General features: G+C 35.2%; 3 non-coding genes across 3 annotated transcripts; 2 read left to right on the top strand and 1 right to left on the bottom strand.

Annotated features, from left to right (window-relative positions):
* Nucleotides 1–771: 771 nt before the first annotated feature.
* LOC113227629 lies at nucleotides 772–890 on the bottom strand. Its single transcript, XR_003310217.1, has one exon. It is a non-coding gene; the product is annotated as a 5S ribosomal RNA (ribosomal RNA).
* Nucleotides 891–8,702: 7,812 nt separating this feature from the next.
* On the top strand, nucleotides 8,703–8,821 carry LOC113227628. The gene has a single exon (XR_003310216.1). It is a non-coding gene; the product is annotated as a 5S ribosomal RNA (ribosomal RNA).
* Nucleotides 8,822–9,293: 472 nt separating this feature from the next.
* On the top strand, nucleotides 9,294–9,412 carry LOC113227627. Its single transcript, XR_003310215.1, has one exon. It is a non-coding gene; the product is annotated as a 5S ribosomal RNA (ribosomal RNA).
* Nucleotides 9,413–21,388: the final 11,976 nt, after the last annotated feature.

The raw sequence follows: 21,388 nt of genomic DNA, 5'->3' as shown, positions 1-21,388 counted from the left end.
AAACATCTACAAAACTGTATAATACAGTTTGACTGCAGTATAAATTTTAATCCTACTCAGCCATAGTTTCTAAAGATTGTCTAAGGGAAAACAAGTGCCAAGTACTGCCATCTAGTAGCAAATTATGTTACTAATTGTGGACTCGTAGCTGGCATGTACCCATGTAGGTACTTCATGTAGCTGACTAACCTAGTGGTGCTAAAATTCAATCAAATTTACCATTCTCTTTAAGGAATATGCTGTCATCGGCAAAACGTTACTAGATGAGACCTTGGGGCTTCCAAAGAATTGATTAAATCATATTTTTCTTGTCTTTTACAGTGTTTTATGGGAGCAAATTTTGTGATATCTCTTTTTTCCGTAGGTATTTACATAGTTTGAATTAATATATATGCGAATGTAAAACTTCGGTGTGCCACATAGTTTCAGAATAAGTATTTTTTGAAAATTTAAACATTTTCGTCCCGACAACATATCCGATAATATATTATTATTAAAACTCCTATTCGGAGTCGAACTGTTGGTTCCACTAGTGGGTCCAGAAGGATTTTAAAAATAAACACAGCGACATGAGTTAATTCGTTGAGCAATTAGGAAATATTTTTTCCGTTATTTACTTATATACCTGCGGAGTATTATTTCGACATAACGCCAGCGATTACCTACTTTAGATCCTTCTAGTCGCATGAACTCTAGAAATTATCACGAAATTTAATTCGTCGCAACACAAAACACGTTTTATGACTAACATTGTTAGGATATGCAGCAAAAAGCCAACGACACGCTGTGTTCCCAGGCGGTCACCCATCCAAGTACTGACAGCGCCCGACGTCGCTTAACTTCGGTGATCGGACGAGAACCGGTGTATCCAACGTGGTATGGACGTTGGCGACAATGCAATCAAATTTACCATTCTCTCTGAAGGAATATGACGTCATCGGCAAAGTATCATTCGCCCGTGGACCACCTCACTGATTCACCTCGGTGAATCAATTTTTCTTCCCATAGTTCACTTATGTGTACCTGGGTACATTTAATCCTCCTCGTAACTCCCCTATGTCAACCTAGTGATTTTTCTTTTCTCCTGACATCTGACAAACTATAATACCAAAGACTCACGATATAGCGCAATCTTTTTCGCCGTCCTTGTCGTTAGTATGATAACCCTCCGCTTGCAAAATGTTTAAATATCACACTTACTTACTTAACACTTAGTTATTTTTAGTGCTTTGTATAATTTGACGATTTATGTGTTTTGTTAAATGTAAATTATAAATTAAATTATGTAAGTATGATATGCAGCTTTAGGAATCTCTCTCTACGAATGGAATTAACGAGAATAAAGACAAAAATTATGAAATTTATTCCACCACTTTTGTGCATGGAACTTTTGAGTGACGATTGTTCCATGTGGAACTGAGTACATGGAACTGCTGGGAATAAACCGAAAATAAAATTTAATTTGGAATTTATTTAACGTCATAATAATGATTATTGTCCCAGAGATGATTACTCCGTGTTCTTTACATTTTCGTTGTATGTACCTTTCACTGCCTCCATTGAGGTCCTCCCAATTCTAATTACCCTCTGTATAAATTATCCTTCAAGACTCAAGATAGAGTAACAAAATTAAAAAAATAAATATTTTGAGAAACGGGCAAAATAAATAAAAAAAAATTGTTGGAAATAGGTAAATATAGTTTTCAGATATCAAATGCCAAAAAGTGCTATATCTAGTCGAAAGTTACAATATGGGTTGTATTTCGTTGAATTACCAGTTCACCTTAACAGTGAAACACAAAGTGGCAAATTGAATTTGAAGAAAAAAATGATTTTTTTTGGTGGAATTTTAGTTGACTATATTTAATCAACAATATCTAGTCTCCGTAATACCGTTTAAAAAAAGTGTTTGAAGTTGTGTGTTTAAAGGTGTTTAAAGTTTCTTCATTTTCCTTTTTTTTAATATTCTCATTGATTGAATCGCTATTCGTGAGGGAACCGTAAATAAGAACGAATATTTTAAAAATCGTTTTGATGAAACAGAAAAAATATTGCATGAATATAAACGCTCTGTATTTTAGAATTATATAAATTACTATTTATTATTATAATTTTAGGATTTAAAAACGGGTATAATTTTCTTAGCTAAACATCTACAAAACTGTTTAATACAGTTTGACTGCAGAATAAATTATAATCCTATTCGGCTATAGTTACTCGAGATTGTATACGAGTAAACAAGTGCCAAGTACTGCCATCTAGTAGCAAATTATCTTACTAATTGTGGACTCGTAGCCAGCTTCGATGCCAGCATCTACCCCATGTAGCTGGCTAACCAAGTGGTACAAAAATTCAACGCCAGAGTATCTTACTGCGAAAAGAAATTTTCAATTTCATTTACAACCGATTTTAAAAAAGGGTAGTGTCTATGTTACGTGATTCCCTCGTCATTCCTAACCTGATTTCCATGATTCTTAAAAGGGTGTGCCTCAGTTGTCTCAATCAAAATTGAAAAAATATTCCATCGTTAAGGGTGGCCAATTAGGGAATGAATCTAGTTTTATTGAATTTAACCCACTTTCCGTTGATGAAAGTAAAATGTTATGGTGATCTAGAACGGATCAACAGTGTACAGCAGCTACCTTGTGTTTGGGTTCATAATATTGGTTTTGACGAGGACTTCCATATTGTGCGTTTTTATTTATTTATTTATTACAGGATTTTACCTAATGCGATAGTAAGCTACATATGAAATATCTGCCTGTAACTAATCTATATATTTTCATAACATATTACAAGCAAAGTTACCATTGTAAGTTCAGTCAAAGAACAACAGAATATGTCTACGTTATTGGCCACCAAATTGAGAATGCGAAGCGCGAGCAAATTTGTTCAGCAGGTTGGTCCTCACACGCGGTACGGTCAGCAGATGAGGCCGTCGCCGACGCCACACGTATCCGTCCGGAACACACATGCCTATTTGCTTCAAAAGGTCCGGATTGGAAATCTTTCCTCTAAAAAGTTTAAAAATATAGGATACTAGTGCAAGTTCTCGCCTGGCTTTACGTGTGTTATAGCCAACCATTCCTAAAACAAGTAGGCTTGGGTACATCAGCGGGTAATATGGGTAAACGCTGTATTGTTTCATATAGAGGTACCTAGTGAATTTATTTTGCACCTTCTCCAACATTTTTTTTAGTTGGTGATCATTATAGTGATTATTTACCAATCAAATATGGCGTTCCGCAGGGAAGTATAATTGGTCCGACCCTTTTCCTTTGCTTTATTAATGACATTTGTCAATTAAATATTAATAAATGCAGAATTGCATCTTATGCAGATGACACAACCCTAACTTTTTATGCGGATAGCTGGGAAGAACTTCACTCGTTAGCACAAAGTGGTTTCGATATAATAAATAAATGGCTCACAAACAATTGCTTAACGTTAAATACAGACAAAACTAAATACATTGTATTTACAATTAATAACGCGGCTTTGCCATTCTCTTTGTCATTAAAATCACATAGATGTCAAAACCCTACTACTGCTATATGCGACTGTCCTGTCATTACAAGTACCCAAGACATAAAATATCTTGGTGTCATACTCGACAACAACCTCAGATTTAATCTGCACATACACATGGTTGCAAAGAGAATAAGAAAATTGATTTACATTTTTAAACAACTTCGTCATGTAGCTGATGGTAGCCTTATGAGGATGGTATATCAAACACTAGCACAATCTATCATTTCTTATTGCATAACATCCTGGGGTGGGGCCACTAAGACTTTGATGCTGGAACTGGAGAGAGCACAGAGAGTCTTGCTGAAAGTGTGCTTCTTCAAACCGCGTCGATTTCCTACAGTACAACTTTATTTAGAAGCAGATGCCTATCTGTTCGTCAAATTTTTATTCTGCATACTGTACTTCGTCAACACTCAAATATAACGATAGATAATCTTAATACAGTATCCACAGACAGAAGATTCTATACAGTATGTAAGCCAAATGTAGTTCATACTTCTTTTGCATATAGATTTTATCACTTTAGAAGTGGGAGATTGTACAATTCCATAAATAAAAAACTAAACATTGTAAAATTCTGTAAAAATGAATGTAAAAATAAAATTATAAAATGGCTCAAGCAACAAAATTATGAAAAAACTGAAAAACTTCTAGAAATTATAATATAACTTTTTATAAATTGAAAATAAACTAGAAAAATATTTACTCATTTTAAACGTCCCGCGCGGTTGTTGGATCTCACAAAGACACACACTGAAACACACACACACACACATACCATCCACACACACTTACACACACGCACACACACATTTATATTACATATTTTATACTCGTATATATTTATACATACTTTTAACTCAAAACACTCTCACTTACACACTTCCTCTACTATACACGCCTATAACATACATATTTTTTTCCAATTATATTTATTTTCCAAGTAGTTAGCTCATAAGTCCTAATGTCCGTGGTGGGGGGCCTGGAAGCTATATGACAGGTTTCGACCTAGTTTAGATTCCAGCTCCCTCACAAACCATAATTAAATTACATTAGTTTAGTTATTACTATTATTGTCATACCTATAGTTTGTGATGAGAAATAAACGTTTACTTTACTTTACTTTACTTTAATAACCACATGTTTTGCTTGATGCGGGTCCCATATGACCGCATTACAGTCAAGCTGACTTCTAACCATGGTGTTATATAAGGCGATTATCGCTTTAATATTTGTAAAGCCATGAACCCTACGAAGAATAAAACCTAGATTTCTGTATGCTTTTTTACATACCCTAACAATATGATCTCGGAAGGTTTAAGTGTGTATTCAGTATAATTCCTAAATCCTTGACTTCGGTCACTCTAGTCATAGTAATCCCCTCAATCTCGTAATTATGGCTGACAGGTGAGTGCGCACGAGAGAAAGTGATTGTCACACACTTCGAGGTGTTAAATTGCAACTGGTTTCCCTTACTTTAATTCACTACTCTGTTAATATCCTCCTGCAATGTACCACAATCTTTAGAGTTTCGTATAGACAATTTAGGGTCGTCAGCAAACATCAATAAACATTTCGCGTCCTTAACAACTATCGGCAGATCGTTTATCATTATTATAAACTCCAGCGGCCCGAGGTTACTGCCCTGGCTTACACCTGATCTGGTGAAATAAGGTTCAGACCTATGCCCACCGTATTCTACGTACTGCTGCCGGTCACTCATGTAGCTGGCAAAGAATTGTAGTAAGTGTGGAGTGAAATCTACTCCTGCTAACTTCCTAAGCAATACATCATTATCGACCAAGTCAAATGCTTTTTTAAATTCAAAATTAGCTGCGTCTACTTGCACCCCATTGTCCACTGACGGCAAGATTCCAGACATATAATTGAGAAGATTGCAGGTGGTGCTTCTTGCAGGTCGGAACCCATTTTGCTCATCTGACAGTTGCATGCTAACTTGCGCGAATATGTTGTTGTGGATAGCAGATTCGAATACCTTTGCCGGAGTCGACAGCACTGCTACAGGTACCCATCCACCTTAGTTCCCAAACTTCCTTTCGGTTGTTGGTTTTGTTGAATAAAAAAATCTTAGCAATATTTTAAAAAGCAAGCACACCGTTACTATAGAATTTTGGCCATTTAAGCTAAAATCATATTTACCTATAACGGCATATTCCTTAAAGTGAATGGTAAATTTCATAGCACTATCGCCAACGACGATACCACGTTGGATACACCGGTTCTCGTCTGAAAACCGAAGTTAAGCAACGTCAGGCGCAATGTCAGTACTTGGGTGGGAGATCGCCTGGGAACACATTCCGCAAAAGAAGTTCTCTCCCTTCCGGAGTCTTAGACTTAATTATTCCAAGTGCTCCTAAAAAAATCATAGTTCCTAATGAATCTGTTACTAGTCACACAGATTATTGTGTTCACGACTCTTCGAAGGACGGGCTCAGTGATGACGAACAACCTCATTTAGATATATTCATTTCTAACTGATATAACTTAAAAATGTAAAAGTTTTAAATTAGTAGAATAACAAGTAAGTTCAATGTATTACATTAGTCAATTAGTAATTATTACTAAATAATGTAAAAATTAGTTAGTTTAATTATATATATCGAGTTCTTAGGTTTTCGCGATTGTTACACATAGGAAATGAAACTATTTTTCCGGATTTAAATGACCATGAGACCTGTAAAGGGCCCGAAACGACGGTTTGTTTGAAAAACAAATATACGCGATTTAAATCCGGAAAATTAGTTTCATTTCCTATGTGTAACAATCGCGAAAACCTAAGGACTCGATAAGAACATTACAAATAGACAATTTGCTGATTTGGTATGTACGACGCCTGCAAGTTATAATATTATGTTATTACCTAGCTAGTCATACGTATAAGCTTTAATCACAAAGATCAATGCTAAAAGAAGAATTAACATAATTTAAAGTAGATTTAATTTTTTTTGTTGGTTTGGAAATTAACGGAGGGACACCTATCTATGAGAGAACAATTCACCCATGGATTATTATAATTACCAGTTTGGAAGATTACCGGCAAAAAAATACAAATATCTCTAAAATATAAATATAATATATAAATAATAATAATAATAATAATAACGCACACACTCGACATAGCCCCGCACTAGGGAAACCCTGTGTTGCGGGTGCCATGGACACACAAATAGACAATTACAAATTACACCCAAACTGATGAATCCCCAACTGGTGGTACGGAGAAACCATCTTCCCTGTTGAAATTAGGATGTTTTTTAATTTCAATGGCCTCTCGCAGCGTCCTGGGTAGACAACGGACTTCTTTTGCAAGGACCTGGGGTTTGTCAAACTTCATTGAACGTGTAGGTTTATCCATGACATGCTCGCAGACTGCAGACTTGTTTACGTTTGTAACGTTCTTTTCAAGATAACTGCTACGCTCAAATTCAAAATCTAATAATTATGAAAGTTTGTACTTTCTCACATAGTAATTCTGCAATACTAATGAATAGCAGAATCTATAGAAGCTTTTAAAAGTCCTAAGTGGAATTCGATACTAGCGAAATCCAAAAAGGGCACCGCCAATATGCGAAAAGAAGAAGACATACAGAGTGTTTATTTTATTAAATGGGATAGTATGAAGAAATCCGAAGCCACAGAAGATACAAGGAAATTGTCTTAGGGATCATTAAGTCTTTTTTTGTGAAAACAATAAATATATTTAATATATAAATAAAATTGGCATAGTCGATTTTTTGGTCAAGCGTGAGTTGTACATAAAATTGAATAAAATTTATAAATTTTTTAGTGCTCATCGACTCAGTTTTATGTTATTTCATTGTATGTAACGAAAAAATCTGGACAACGGAAGTTGGTCAAATTTCATAAAATGTAGTTTCATACAAAATGAATAAAATTAAGTAAGTAATTTTTTTTTTCACGGTAATACACTCAGTTTCTTCATTGTATCGGGGAAAAAAAATACGACAGCAGAAGTTTATTTTTAAGTACAGCTTACGCTTGACCAAAAAAATGCTATGCCAAAATTGTTTTCACAAAAAAGATTTACTTAATGTTTAAACTATGGAAAACAGTTTCTTTGTATCTTCTATGGTTTCAGATTTCCCCATAGGAGGCGAATCACATTCCGTTATGTTGTGATTTTTGTCTAATTTATTAGCACAGTTATTATAGGTTCTTAACCCATTCATGGACAGTAACGGCTTTTAATGTAAAATTAAATAAATATTGGAACCCTCTGAGTCGGTATAGTCAAGAGCACATCAAGCTTGACACTTTATACTTTCATACATCGTAGTAGAGAGTCATAAGTACATAATAGTGGACATATACAAATCAAGACAATTAATTAAACTAATAAATAATTGAATTAAACTAACAATGTCAAGTGTTTACAGGAAATGTCAATATGGGTTCTTAATAACTAATAAATGTATATTATAGTATAATAATCCGATGAATGTCAAAATCATTAATAAATGCAATAATTTAATTATTTATTAAGTACTTTGAGTGTACTCTGTTACTGAGTAAAGGGACTTTTCCAATAAAAGGTTCTTCAGTCTGCACCTGAACGTTTCCTCACAACATTCGTTTTTTAGTTCGGCAGGTGTAGGTTTTAAGTCTTAAGAGCTTCACGTGCTCTTCGCCTTGTACCTATAATATGATACGGGGTACCTCGTTTCGATAATGGACCCCAACTATGGGCTTGGAAGTGCGATTTCCAAAGGCTTTCTGTATAGTTGCCGCCTACTGTTGTTCCACTGAGAAGTATCAATTTGTCATAGCGTGGTAAAATTCATTGTCACGGTAGACTGTTGTTGTAGACTGAGTCAACCGTGACCATGGGACCTGTAAAGGGCCCGAAACGTCGGTTTGTTTGAAAAAACAAATATACGCGATTTAAATCCGGAAAATAGTTTCATTTCCTATGTGTAACAATCGCGAAAACCTAAGAACTCGATAAAATTCATTGATTTACCTACATTGAACTTTTTGTATTAAATTAATATATTAAACACTACAGCATTAAAAATGCTGACATTTTTGTGTGCGATAGTATGTAAGTACTGTCCATGAAAGGATTAACTAATGAAATTTTATCGATGACGTCATATTTCTTAGTGATTGGTAAATATCGTTGTCACGTTGCCAACGTCCATACCACGTTGGATACACCGGTTCTCGTCCGATCACCGAAGTTAAGCGACGTCGGGCGCTGTCAGTACTTGGATGGGTGACCGCCTGGGAACACAGCGTGTCGTTGGCTTTTTGCTACTGCAGTAGATGTTACGTTAGTTCCATTCGTAGAGAGATTGCTAGAGCTGCACATCATTCTTACATAATTTAATTTATAATTTACATTTAACAAAACACATAAATCGTCAAATTATACAAGGCACTAAAAATAACTAAGTGTTAAGTAAGTAAGTGTAATATTTAAACATTTTGCAAGCGGAGGGTTGTCATACTAATGACAAGGACGGCGAAAAACATTGCGCTATATATGTACTATAGTTTGTCAGATGTCAGGAGAAAAGAAAAATCCCTAGGTGGACATACATAGGTGAGCTACGGGAAGGATTAAACACCCAGGTGGCACCCAGGTGAACATAAGTGAACTATGGGAAGAAAAATTGGTTGACCGAGGTGAATCAGTGAACCACCGTTCACGGGCAAGTGATACTTTGCCGATGACGTCATATTCCTTCAAAGAGAATGGTAAATTTGATTGCATTGTCGCCAACGTCCATACCACGTTGGATACACCGGTTCTCGTCCGATCACCGAAGTTAAGCGACGTCGGGCGCTGTCAGTACTTGGATGGGTGACCGCCTGGGAACACAGCGTGTCGTTGGCTTTTTGCTACTGCAGACTAGCCAATAATAAAAATAAATATTTTCATTAATTGACAACCCTTACGCACTTACTACATCTTAAACTCAGATTTTTATCTGTTCGTGATAATTTCCACGGGTGTATAAAAATCGAGGAAAGCTAAAGCAATTGCTAGAAAAATAATAACACCGATTTTAATCAGGTCTTGATTATTGATATAAATAAAAACGGGAAAAAATCTTTGTCAAACAATTTCGAAACGACTGAATCTGTGTAGTTACTGAATGCTGTAAAATGGGTGCCATTTATGGTTTTATTTACAACTAAGCAGTTGAGTAATAATTTTCATGAATATAACATCAATTCAATCAAATAATTCCACGATAGCTACTGTTTTTTCCTTTGTTGCCTGTGGAACTACAAGCAGAACTACTAGTAGTTCCACGGGCAATAATAATCTCCCGTGGAACTACCAGAACTACTAGTAATTACACGGGCAATAATAATCTCCCGTGTAACTACCGACAGGCCTAGTAGTATCGCGGGAAGTTAATGGTTTTGTCCGTGGTACTACCACCAATAATACGAGCAATAATACTTTCCCGTATTGCCCGTGGAATTACTAGTAGTTATGCTGGTAGTTCCACGGGTACAAAGGTTTTTTTTTATGAATCACGAATCAAGAACGGTGAATTAGCGTCAGGTACTGCCATCGAACTGGCAAGTAATTTTACTAATTCTGGACACCCAACAAACAACAAAGTAGTACAACAAAAAACGCTCGAAAAAAACGCGCACTTTGGCTGTACACATTTTGAGGTACTGATGTAATAGATGGCGTTATTAACTATTACTCTCACAAAAAGCGAAAATGAAAACGATTTCAAAATGAAACAATAAACAGTCATAATTTTATTTGTTGCAACTGGTTTCATAGATATCATTAAAGAAAGTTACAGTACGTTTTAGTTTTCCTTCAAAAACGGATTTTATCGGATTTCGAGCTGACTTATCCCGAACATTTCCTTTCCGTTGTAAACATGGATAGATTTCTGGGTCCAGGGTCATTTCTCTAGCAAGTGAATGTGGGAAAATTTTATTTCTAACATTTCTTATCCTCGACTTTGAAAACATAACTTCGCTACTGGAACTAGGTCCTACGACAGAATTTTGTCTCCCGCGTCTTCTAAATTTTATTTGTGGCACATATTTTTTCAAAGCAACTCTTCTTTGTAACATTATTTCTTTAGAGAAAAAACTCTTTATTATACCAGCTTTAGATTTCAAAGTGTTCCGGTCCCCGCATTCTATATAATCGTATTTGTCTTCAATAACATCGGCATGTCGTACGAAACTTGTCCAGGAACCAGAATTTGTTGTATTACTTAATTTCGAAATGACTGTTGTAGCGGCTGAAGAGAATGTTTCTTGCGAAGTTGCGGATTGAATTTTCTTCTCCACCATTTTCTTTTTTTTTCCAAAGTTTATATTCTCATTTACACTTGCTGCCACTTTTATGTCTTTGATGCTTACAGACTTGCTCCTCTTTGTTGCCAAAGGGAAACAACATGCAACTTTTAAAACATAAAACAATCCGTCGAAAAGATCATCAAATAGCCTAAATAAAACGCCGTACACTCTTGGTGAACCACGTTCAACCTGTGATGTCCCAGATGCAGAAGTTACCGGCTCCAACGTAATACCGTCACCTTGCATTTATGCGTTTTTTATCATAGTTCTATTTTTGTGACATAAATAAACATCAAAAAAACAAAGAGTACCTTTTTATAAAACACGTCCAATTTAAAAACATTAAGACTGTTCTCAAACGTTGACAAGAAACTTGAGACCAAAAAAGACGCACTGACTCATCACGCAATTACCTGTACTTTCCCATTAGTTGAAAGTAACTTGCGGCCAATATAAGACTTGAGACAAATCAAACAGAGAGTTAAGATCGATAAAGGTATCTTGAGTCCAAAATAGAGCTCTTAAGAACAATAATGATGTAAACAATATGTAGCAGCACCAAATACACTTGGCATTCATTACCGACTATTTATCTAAGATTTATTTAATATTTATATAGATTATCCTGAAGATTTAATATATCTACCTAGTCATTCACAAGTGATACCTCTTTGTAATTGGTGACACAAATGTTACGTCTTAACAGAGTTATGTTATTCATTACTGTACCTCTAATACTTGAGATGATATTTAATTTTTGTCTATATGTAGATAGGTTGAGAACGGTGTAAATTTATGTAAAATCTTTGAGATCTCTTTTAAAATTGATTTGTAAGTTGTTTTTTTCAGCTTGGTTATTGCAAAACTTTACCAATTTGCTTAGAAAAGTCCAGGAATTCAACACGCAGATATTTCTAATGAAAACTATTAAAATTAATTTTATGATTCTTAAATTGAATGACTAACAAAAATAACGACAATTTTTTATAAATATAAATTTCTAAGCGTTAAACAAATCATTTAAAACTCTAAAGCCACCCAAAATTTACATGTTTTCTGATTCATGACAAAAAATGACAACTAAGTTCATCGGAGTTTGTCATTAAACCATAAAGATTATAGGCATAGAAAAGTGTCATCTCTTTAAATTTATGGTTTAGAGTAAATGCCGTAAACAAACTTAAATTCCAACTAAATTCTAATGTAAATAAAAAAGAAACAAATAAAAAAAATATAAATACAATTACTTTTTTTTATTTGTTTTAACATATTAATTATAAAAAATAACAAATAAACATAAATCGTCGAGTGGCTTGTACACTTAGACCAGCCTTTCTCAAAGTGGGCGATAACGCCCCGCGTAAGAGACCCAGAAAAAAAATGGGGGCGCTGTGTAGAGGCTTTTTTTTTCCACTTTACCAACTAATGAAGCATTGTTGCTGTCTTACGTGAGTTTTATTAAAGATGAGAAAATATGTGAAGAACTATTGTTTGCTAGAAATTTAGAGACCGATACAAAAGGTGAAACCATATTCAATACATTGGAAAAGTTTTGTGATGAGAAAGAGACTCCCTTGAAAAATATTATATCAGTTGCTACGGATGGCGCTCCGGCTATGACAGGGTGTCATAAAGGCTTCATAGCGTAGTTATAACATAAAAGAACTCCTTGCTGTACATTGCGTTATTCATAGACAACATTTGGTTGCTAGAAATTTAAGTGAACGACTATTTCAATCACTGCAATTTGTCATTAAAGCAGTCAATAAAATCCGTAAAATAACAGTTCTTTGAATGATAGATCATTTCATCAGCTTTGTGTTACTAATGACGAAGATTTCAACCGTTTGTTGTTTCATACTGAAGTTCGTTGGCTATCAAGAGGCAATTGTCTGACTCGATTTTACAACCTGTTTTACTCTGTGATAGAGTTCTTGGAAACTAAAGATACAGAATTGCGCAACAAGCTCATTACATCAAAGAATGATATAGCTTACATGACAGGCATGTATAAATTGTTCAACGACATGAATCTCCAACTGCAAGGCGATGAACTAAATTTAATTAAAACAAAAAATGTCGCTGCTACTTTCGCAGCCAAACTGCTTCTACACAAAAAGAATATGGGCAGATGTGAGTTTCACAATTTTACGAATTTATCAGTATCCTGCAGTGACGACGATATGTTTGCCTACTGTCAACATTTGGAAAACCTCAACATTGACTTCACCGAACGATATCAGGACATTTTGAACTTGGAAATACCAGACTGGGTGTTGTATCTTTCTGACGTGGATTTCTTGACATTATTGTTTATGTGAAGTAGTTTAGACCCAGACAATATTTCTTTAATTATCACGTAAACGCCCAGTGTACATTACATCGAGTATACAACCAGAAATAGAGACGAAATAAGGGCCGTACATTCCTAGTAACTTATCAGTGATACATCACTTATAAATAGCAACTCTCGCGCTGAAATAAAGACAGCGCCAAAAACTGACCTGTGTGTACGTCTCCGTATATTCCGAAAAATATTCTGTATTTATTGTGATAAAGATAATATCTCTAACAATGCCGTGCTGTTCTATTCGGTGGTGTAGGAAAAACAGCAAACATCTAATTACAAAACAGACAGAATTACATTTCATCGGTAATTAAATATTAAATATGTAATATTGCAATTTTCGTCCATTATAGCAAAGCTCAAGTTAACTGGTCGATTTGAAGTGAAACAGTTGACACCCATTGACGACACCCGTCAATTGTTTTGAACTCGGGCTAGCCAATCAGAGCGCATTTGTCACAGTAATGATATGCCAGAAAAGTTTTCAAACAAATTAAACGACATTTCGTCTCTGTTTCTGGTTATATACACGATGAAGTATATATAATAATATATAAGTAACAGGAGATAGGTTTCGTCACACTTCTGGCGTGCGGTGGTCAACCATACCCAAAATAAAGGAAGAGGGTACTAACCATAGATTTTGTTGTAAAGACTACGTACAAAAATATTTTTATGAATTTTTTTATGGTTAACTTATGTTTGCCATGTGTATGGGGTTCCAAATTAGAATGGTAGAATACAGTGCCAAGTTCTATCAGGTCATGCCGTCTGTACCTATTTCGCAATTGTTTTGGCATTCCGTTATCATGCCATTCGGTATTGATATTTCAGTTATAGGCACTTGGCAGTAAACTGCTACTGAAGGACAGTGCCGGCTTTACAAATGGCGCAGGGTTTTAGGGGGCCACTGCCCCTAAAAGCCTGCGTCTTTCACGGCCCAGGCAAAGTAAACGTACTATTGCTTTTCAACATAATTCCCGAATTTCCGATCACTGGGAAAAATGCAACTTTAAGAATTTCGTTTTGTTCGCGTGCCTACTAGAGGGCGCCAGGTTTATTGTAGTTGCAGTCACCGGAGCCCTACATAGCCTAGCACCGGCACTGTTCCAGGATTATCTATTAATTAATAAACTCGATTATCTAAAAGTGCTTTCCATTTTTATTTATTAAGCGATAATATGATTTCGGTATCAGCCATTGTTCTTATAAGACGACAAAAGTGTAGAACAATGATTTTTTATGAAAAAAACACTGCTGGTCCTGAGAAATGTTTTTCAAGTAGAGAGTTAATTAAATACGTAAGTACAAGTTGATTCTTTTTTAAAACATGTTTTGTGCCCTATTCTAATAAAGCCACAAGTGATCATCAATGGTTGGACAAAGATGTTCCACATATCGCACTGCTACTACAATAGTGTTGTAACTCAAAATATGTGAAATTCAAGATCATACCATTGCTGAACGCAAAATTTGATTCTCTATAGGTGAATGAAACGGTCGTTAGAATATTGTAAGAAACAATTTAAAAAACACTTAACTCAAAATATGACAAAATGTTTGTGAGTAAATTCTAGACAAAACAGTTCTTACTCAAGAATATAAAGTTATTGTTTCAATTTTATTTTTAAAAATATTTGGCAAGCAGGAAATTGTTTAGATGTCTCTAATAAACTTCAACATATACATAAATTTTAATAATGTTTTTACAGTAAGTTAAGTAAGTTTTTAGTAATTTTTTTAGTGTATTTTGACAGTGCGATATATAAATACATGTACAGATATAGCTACGAGCAACGACATAGACTTCTAAAAACCATCAAATATTAAATAATAATGACTGTTTCGAATTCCGGATTTCCGGAAATCGTTTTACTGCGTCGTAGAACAGAACAACTGTCACAGAAAGTCGAAGTTGGATTTAAAAATAATTCTAATGGTGCCATGTAAAAATGCAGTAGATAATTGACCTTTTACCAAAGCAGAGAATAAAAAGTGACGAGTATGGTCACTCTCCGTCCCTCCCTAGCTTTAGACACCGTATAAGAAAAAAAATAATTTAAGATTTTATTTACGAGGGGAATTTTAGGACGTTTTAGTTTGCATGAGCATTGTCGTGAACGCGCTCTAAAAATATTTTATTTTAATTAAAAAACACAATATAACAGATGTTCATAAATTCGAACCACTAGCAGAAATCTCGTAATTTAAAAGGAAAATGTTCACTCTAGATTATTTTAATACTTTTTAATAAAAAGACTGCTAAACGCTTACGATGAAAAATGCCATTTTTGACGGCATTTTTATCTTCATAAATAGAGTAAAGTTTCTTTCTTCCGGAAATCCGGAATTCGGAAAAAAGTAATTAATTATTATTAGGTGGTTTTAACAACTCTATGTCGCTCCATGTAGGAGACACGTTTTTTCGTCAAAAGTGTTTTTACTACATGAAACAAATTATGTACATAGGAAATGAAACTATTTTTCCGTATTTAAATCGCGTATATTTGTTTTTTCAAACAAACCGACGTGTCGGGCACTCTACAGGTCCCATGGTCACGGTTGACTCAGTCAACAACAACAGTCTACAAAAACCTAAGAACTCGATAAATTATGTATATTTTAAGACCCGATGTTACTTCAGTTTGAATTCAAATTTTTCCCGTACCAATACGGTTGATTTTGCTAGAGTCGAGCCGCCAGAGACAGTGGCTTTATTTCAGAACTTATTTTTTTACAAACGAAATTAAGGCCATTTAAAAAATGTATATCGTACATGTATACGTATTCTATTTATTTCAGTTGGTATAAAAAAAAATCATTGGTATATCTAAAGTAGGTGTACCTACTGAATACAGCGGTTTGTAAAATTTGGAGATAAGTTTGTGTGTTATGCGGATTCCAAAGGCATTTGAGGTTGTAGAGACCCTTAAGTTTAAAAAAATTATCGACCAATTCGTGTTGTGGAACCTTTAAGGCTGCCTTTCCACCAAAGCAGTGCGAGGATGCGTTACAAACTCTTTTCAGCATTGCGCGTGCGGGGTACGGTGTGGTGGGTTAAGCGGTGGCGATATGTCAGTGTCAGTTAGTGTCATACATTCAGTAGCTCTAATTTGCTACACCATTTTACACACATTCCTCGTCCGCATCTCTCGCACACATTTCTTGCTATTTTGTATGTACAAATACTTCGCTCTGCTAATCCTTTTCCACCGAAGCTGTGCTAAGCGAGGTTAGGAAAATGAAGCAATCCTATTGGTGGATTTTTCCCCGTAAACTGCTTCGCTACGTCGCAAATCTCTGGTGGAAAGGCAATCTAAACCTCTACTTTAAAAAGTTGTCATTAACAAAAACCAAATATCGTTTATGAAGATGATAGCAGAACGTCTCAATTCGGTCATTCTTGGTCGATATATCGATCTACATGTTAGAAAATGTGTGGTTCGGTAGCATCCACGTTGAGGAGATCCCGACGAAGACCCGTGGCCTATCCCGCCGCACGATTGGTGCCCGTGGCACTTGATATTCCGCCTGTTTAGACTCGGGTCCAACTATCGGCGTAGAGTCACCCTGTGTTTGCCAACAGTGAGAGTGCGCCTTATGAAAATATACATCGTAACCCACATAGTAACCGTGATTAAATTAGAAGATATTCTACATGCATAATTGTTTTTCTCAACTCCTCTTTTGACAAATACAAATTACTAGCCAGCATCCATTGAAAACTGGGTATAAAAGATTTCAAGAAATGTCTAATAAACTGAATATCTTGAATTTTCGTTTTCGTCGCTAACTTATCTAAACTATAAAAATAATTCAAGAGCGATTCATTAGGCAATCGTCGCCTATAGTAAAACTCTCGGGCCCAGTCTATTTGTGAGGGGAACTCCTCTAAATGCAAAACCTAAGCTGCCTATACTTCATCCCTCTTCCTCACAACTGAAGGGGTGAACAGCCCTAGCTAGTGACCTACCTATGATAGGCAACATACATATGTAATCAGTGCTATAGCATGGGATAGCTATACTATACTACGGAACTATAGTACCGTTTAGGTTCTCGAGTTTCTCTCAGAGAAAAGTTTAAGGAGACTTGTATCATGACTGTGTATTTACTCAAATATTTTGTATGCCCGTAAAAATATACATAATTTCATTAAGAAAGAAAATATTCGTAATATTAACGTTAGAATTAAATCCAAACTCATGGTACCACGATTTCGTTTAACTAAAGTAAACCATTATTTCATGGGGAACTTTATACGTTTTTACAATAACAATAAAAGATTCCAGAGAATATATTTAGGTTATCATTTCCTAAGTTTAAAACTTACATTAAAAGTATTTTAGTTGAAAAGTCATATTACAAAATCGAAGAGTATGTGTTAGATAAAGAAGCATGAAAAGACAACAAGAGTCTAGATTCCACACAATTATGATTCAAAGTGTATTCCATAGCATTTAAATTTATTTGAAAAGAGCAATCCCTAGATTTCTTGCTCGTTCTTCTCAGGGAGGTCAGCGTAGTGAACGAGCAGTAGCTTAAAGAAATAACGTTTTCAAGTGTCAAAATTTTACCTGTGGAATGTGTGGAATAAATTATTATTCGACTTTGACTTGGCATTGAGTTTGCTGGGAGACGTTGGTTCGAATCCGACCAAAACTAGTGGAGTAAACGTCCTAACATTCAACAAAACTTAATTATCATAAAAAGAAAGTTATTAACCGACTTCAAAAAAGGACGAGGCTCTCAATTCGACTGTATGTTTTTTTTGTATGTATGTTACGCGATAACTCCGCTATTTGTGAACCGATTTTCATGATTCTTTTTTTGTTGGAAAGGGGGTACTTCCATAGTGGTCCCATTTCATTTTGAAGAAAATCATCCACCTCTAAGGGTGGCTGTTCACGCATGAAGATTCATTTTTATAATAGGCGCCTAATTTTAGTTAAGGAGCAATTATTTTAATGGTTGATTTTGCTATTTCTCCAATTCAAGGCGTTTTTCTCTCAATGTACTTTGAGTAGCGAGAAACGATTTTTAAATCTCCAGTGTCAAGTCCTGTATAGTGGCGAATTTAAGGATATTTCAATAAAATTTAGCAAATAGACGTAATTCCACTTACTTTTGAGGTCGGTTTTTTTAGTACTCTGTACTGAGATTATTATAACAATATTATGTTGTTAATCAAGATGGTGTTGTATAATGTTTTATTTAATTTTGTTTAACAGGTAGAGAAAATAATAAGAGAAAAGAAGCAGCAAGAGTTGGATTTGTCTCACAACTCCAACTCCAACTACAGTTGGCTACGATCGCGGCAAATTGCAAATGACTATTCAGCACATGATGAGATCGTACATCTTATACCTATTATACATAAGGTAATTAGTTTAAATAGATACTAGAAACCAAGACCTTAACCGACGTTCTATAGCCAAGAGCACATAAATGTTGACACTTTGGACTGTTCATAACGTAAGAGGCATAGAGTTGAAAAAGGTTTTAAAATCTCTCACTAGAAGTCACCAACGGCGCCATCGAGTATATAACCAGAGGAGACGAAATAAGGGCCATCTTTTCCTGGAAACTCATCAGTCAAATATACTGGTGTCACTTTTAAATCCACCATACGACATAAAGTATACTGCACTGTAGTATCGCTCGTGCTCTTACTAACTGAGCTACGGATAAAGTTGCCGAGTTGCCTAAAATTCTCCTGTGTTTTTTTGTTAAAGGTAGTGACATCCAGTGAGAGATTTTAGAACCTTCAACTCTAAGCCTCTCACGAGAACCATCGAGTATATAACCAGAAATAGAGACGAAATATCATTTAATTTGTTTGAAAGCTATTCTGCTATACGGTGACAACTGCGCTCCGATTGGCCAGCCCGAATTCGAAACAATTAACGGGTGTCGTCAATTGTTTTACTTCAAATCGTTCAGTTTCACTTTAGCTTTGCTATAATGGACGAAAATTGCAAAATTACATATTACATATTTAATTACCGATGAAATGTGATTCTGTTTCTTTTATAATTAGATGTTTTGCTGTTTTTCCCACACCACCGAATGGAACAGCCCCCATTGTTAGAGATATTTATTAGCTTTATTACAATAAATACAGAATATTTTTGGAATATACGGACACTATAATAATATACGACTTCAGGTTTCTAAGTTGTGATTTCATTGCAAACGAGAGTTGATATTTAAAAGTTGGAAGAAGAAGAAGGACCTTATTTCGTCTTTATTACTCGATATAGGTATACATATAATTGTGTTCTCTTATCTCAACAGATGTCACCAGACAACTGCGCAGCGGTAGCTGTCAAACTTGACAGCATCATCATGGACAATCCAAATGTCAAACTTTGTGACGTTTTATCCGCATTCAGCAAACTTATAATAGAAAAAGACAGCCTGGAGGTGATAAACAAACGAGTGCATGAGAAGAAGAAAGTGAACAGAGTCCATCCTGAATTAACACCTCCAGGAAGGCAGCCTACGGTGTCTTTTATTGTTGATGATTATTTATAACAATTACATTGTGTAACAATTTCTCAAATAGTTTCTGGTTCTGGTTTGATAATGTCGGCTTTTGTTTAATTGAGCAGCAAGAACATACGTCGTATTTATAACTTCTTTTTATAAAACCGACCTTCAAAGTTGAAGTGCGCGAAACCGGATTCATCTTCTAGTTTGCCACCCTTAGAGGTGGAATATTTCCTACAAATTTAAATGGGACCAATACTGAGGTACCCTCTTTCCAACAAAAAAGAATCATAATTGGTTCACAAATTATCGCGTAACATACGTACAAAAAAAAAACGTTCGAATTGAGAACTCCTCCTTTTTTAAGTCAGTTAAAAAGTACCTAGGGATCAAGCACATTTTTGCCGTCCACTAACTAAAATGCGGCTAAATAGCAAAAGATAGAGCACAAGATTCTCTTTTAAAAACTTAAAATTAGTCATCGAGCATATAACCAGAAATAGAGACGAAATGTCATTTAATTTGTTTGAAAACTATTCTGCCATATCATTACCATGACAACTACGCTCCGATTGGCTAGCCCGAGTTCTAAACAATTGACGGGTGTCGTCAACTGGGGAGCGCGGCACTGGGGAGCGTAGCGTGAGTTTCTACGATACGACGTCGTGCCGGGTGTCGTGACACGTTACGATGTCGTGGCGTGAATTTTTACGTTCGTACGTCGTATCGTGTTTATGTGTAAGAGCTCATAATGGGAACGATTTCTGAATAGGACCCCTAAAACTTTTGTTGCGACTGTCGCTGTACTTACATAGCTACATGGCGATATTTACATAATCTCACATATCTACGCATTTCTGTATTCTTTGTCATCAATTAAGGTTCTTTTTTTACTGTGTATATTAATAAAATCGTAGCTTACTTTACATTTGTTTTCCTTTATTAGATTAAGTTATAATGAAAAAATTAATTTGTTTTATCTTGTCTATCTTATTTGTACGTCCTATTGCTGGGTACGGGTCTCTTCTCAGGGGAGGATTTAGGCCATAGTCCGCCACGCTGATGAGTGTTGTGAACCTTTTTTGACATTCAAGTTTCATCACGATGTTGTCCTTCACTGAAATGCTCATGTTAAATTCGCACATAATTTCCGAGAAACTCAGAGCCTGGGATTCGAACCCACGATCCCTGCTTGAGAGGTGGCTGGTCAAACCATTGGCGCATTTGCGCTTTGCATCCGATTCATATACGTTCCTAATCCGAGACTATACGAATCTAGAAAACTCGGACCCCACTTCAAAATACAAATATCGCTCGTACACCTAACGATAAAATGATCACTGTGACATTTCGGTTTTTTTTTTATTTATTTACATTATTTATTTTGCATTTCACATGGGTTTATAACCTTAGGACTATTTTAGTAGGTAGGTACATTCATGTGTTACCCCGTAAGGGTGTAGCAAATTACACTTAAAATTAAGATTAGAATTAAAATTGAGATCCATTTTAGATTTGAACATAATTGATTAACATGTATTTTTATTACTAATTATACATATATTTATTTATTCATTGTTATACATAATAATATTTATATATAATTTAAAATTCCAAATATAACTAGATTTGTATTACGATATGTTGTTATATTATGTTAATTATTTACAATCGTCATTCAAGTACTCA

This window comes from Hyposmocoma kahamanoa, unplaced genomic scaffold (genome assembly GCF_003589595.1).
Source record: "Hyposmocoma kahamanoa isolate Upper Pololo Valley unplaced genomic scaffold, ASM358959v1 211, whole genome shotgun sequence".
NCBI classification, from domain to species: domain Eukaryota; kingdom Metazoa; phylum Arthropoda; class Insecta; order Lepidoptera; family Cosmopterigidae; genus Hyposmocoma; species Hyposmocoma kahamanoa.
This window is presented reverse-complemented; position numbering and strand designations above follow the sequence as displayed.